Raw genomic sequence first — 3,310 nt, forward strand, 5'->3', positions numbered from 1 at the left:
CCTGACATTGGAAAACTGATGTAGTTAGCAGATATCATGATAGTTCAGTTAGAAAGGTAAGATAGTTGAGCCCGTCCATGATCGGTTGACCTAATTTTTTTCCTGATAAGGTAAATGATTTTATTAACAATTAGGGAAACCCAATGTACAAGCTGTATACCAAAAGTTATAGAACCTACACAAAAATATGGTTCTCAGCAAATGACATCCCATCCTCTATAAAAATATGGACCTCGTGAGTTTACGATAGGTTAACCTCCTCTCAAAGAGGAAAATGAAGAAAAATAAGTGTTTATTATTTTAGTGTGTCAAGTGCATTATATATTTTGTGTTCTTTATTACATATGGGAACACTCTTAAAGAGACCTCTCAAAGGTTTTTTCTAAAACACTCTCCTCTTTTACCTTGTCTTTAGAGCTGGGAAAAGATCCACCTGAATGGGCAAGGAAAATATTGGCGCACTCAATTAGTAAGGAAGTTTACTAGGGAAATACATCAGGACTAACCAAGGTAAAGAGTTCTAACTCTGTGTCTGGTATCATTATGAAACAATGTCGGTGTTGTAATGATGATTTTGATGATTCAAAAACCTACTCAAGGGATCTTGTACTTGTAATAAACTTTTCCCAAACTCAACAACACAACTATATATTCACAACTACCAACCAATGAGAGACCTACATCTCATGACTTGTTTTGGGTCGTGACAAGTTTGAATTGTGATTAGTTATGATTGGTGAGGTAAGGTAATTATATATAGTTGGGTTGTTGACTTTGGTAAAAGTATATTACAAGTATAAGATCCCTTCAGTAGGTTTGTGAATCATCAAAATCATCATTACAACATCGACATTGTTTCATAATGATATCAGACATAGAGCTAGAACTATTTACCTTGGTTGGTCATGATGTATTTCCCTAGTAAACTTCCTTACTAATCGAGTGCACCAATAATTTCCTTGCCCATTCAGGTGAATCTTTTTCCGGCTCTAAAGACAAGGTAAAAGAGGAGAGAGTTTTAGAAAATAACTTTGAGAGGACTCTTTAAGAGTGTTCCCATATGTAATAAAGAACACAAAATGTATACCGTACTTGACACACTAAAATAATAAGCACTTATTTTTCTTCATTTTCTATGAGAGGAGGTTAACCTATCGTAAAATCATGAGGTCCATATTTGTATAGAGGATGGGATGTATTTTTCTGAGAACCATATTTTTGTGTAGAATCTATAACTTCTGGTATACGGCTTGTATATTGGATTTCCAAAATTGTTAATCAAATTATTTACCGTATCAGAAAAGAATAGGTCAACCGATCATGGACGGGCTCAACTATCTTTCCTTTTGAACTGAACTATCATAATATTTGCTAACTGCATCAGTTTTCAATGTCAGGATGTACCCATGTTCTGTCCAAGATAGTCCTTTTAACATCTAAATGCGATTCAGAGAGTATTTCTATCCAGGAGATGCTAGAAGAGTGTTATCAATGCAGTACCTGGAAATATATGTGCTGGTGTTATTGGGCAATGGCGACAACACCAATTTCACATTCTTTCTCATTCATCTCAATTTAGTTACTACATCAGTTATCTTCAGTTATTGTCTATATGAATTTTAGTGTCATTCCAGACAATGAGTTAGCTTGGGGTCACTTATGAAGCGCATTGTGTTACGACTAGGGGTAGTCTCGATTGTGATACCATAAGTTTTGTTCCTTACAATTATATCATTCCCAAATCTTATCCACTTTAAAATTCATCTTCTTTCATTATTTGTCTCTTGATCTTAGTATGTATTTTACCGATGAGTCCATGATTGCCTTTTTGCTAGTTTACAGAGAAGGAAGAACATAAAAAATTTGTTTCTCTTGTTATTGAACAAGTGGGGAAATCAGTTTGATAAATCAGTAAAGAAATATTAGTGAAAGCAAAACTACATACTTCATTATATATCAAGACTAGTTTATAGAGTTTACAAGTCAACTGAAATAAAGAAACCAACACCTAAGGATTAGGGATAAGATAGAAACTAATTGATTACTAAACAGTGAATAACTCCCTTACAATACAGATAACTTGGACCGCTGCAGTTCTTAAGCATATTTCTAACACTCCTCTCTGCTTTAAGAGGTGAAAACTCCACGTTTTTCACTAGATATCATGTTGATCACTAGCCATTACAGACCATGTTGGTGTTGGTGTTTATGTTGCTCTAGTTCTGACCATATGTGCAATAGAGTGAAAGATGTAAGATACCAATTGTATCACCAAGATACCAATTCGATTCAAGTAATAGCATGAAAGAAAGAAGGAATAAAGTTTTCCTAAAGTCCTATTGCCTCTTGAATAAAAGTAAAGGCATCCCCGTACCATTCCGCAAGACTCTACTAGACATGTCCTTGTGTGATGAGATCACCGAACCTAAAGTTCTGATATCAAGTTTTTCACGACCCAAAATGAGTCATGAGTGGCACCCTCACTTAACCTCCTAGGTGGGCGAACCAACGAATTCAAACCCTAACTTATATTAATTGTTCAACTTACAAAATATAACCATAATGCGGAAAGTCAAATCTTATTAATGTAAGGAACACAAATCCACTAGAGTCTATTATTTATTATTCCCAAAACCTGAAAGTCATCACATCAAGGACATCTCATCCCCAAACACTAAGTCTAAGAGTATCAAAGAAATCATAATTAATGAATAAAATAGTTTGTGTCCGAAAAATAAGGACATTATGCCATGACCGAGAGAATCCAACACAGCCTAGAAGGAATAGCTCACCTTGGAATCCAATTTGTACGAGACCGGCTAGAGCTGAGTGTGAGTCAAAGTCGCTGGTACACTCGCTGCAAACCACAAAAGAAAAACAACGGAAACAAGTAGGGGTCCCTATACTGAGTAGACATCATCAGCCGACTCAAAATAGAAACTAACATGCATAAAGAAATAGCATGAAATCAATTGTAGCACTTAGAAGGTGGCAAACAACAAACAACAGGAGCAAGTGTCAATAGTAATGAAGTAAGTATGTAATTAGTCAACAATATCAAGAACACACATGGGAACGCAGGCCTCCACACCACGCTCTTTTGGGAAGTGGGTTCTTTGAGATTGAGTACATTAAGTTCTTTTAATATGTTTTTATTTAATGTTATCGTGCCAGAATGTGACACCCGATCAACTAATATCGTGCTGGCTCATAGTACCCGATCCAAATATATTGTACCGACTCGTGGTACCCGATCAACAATACTTATGCTTTCTCAAACATTTTTCTAAGGATGTTGATTGTGTAACTA

Source organism: Solanum tuberosum, unplaced genomic scaffold (assembly GCF_000226075.1).
Source record: "Solanum tuberosum cultivar DM 1-3 516 R44 unplaced genomic scaffold, SolTub_3.0 scf00224, whole genome shotgun sequence".
NCBI classification, from domain to species: Eukaryota; Viridiplantae; Streptophyta; class Magnoliopsida; order Solanales; family Solanaceae; genus Solanum; species Solanum tuberosum.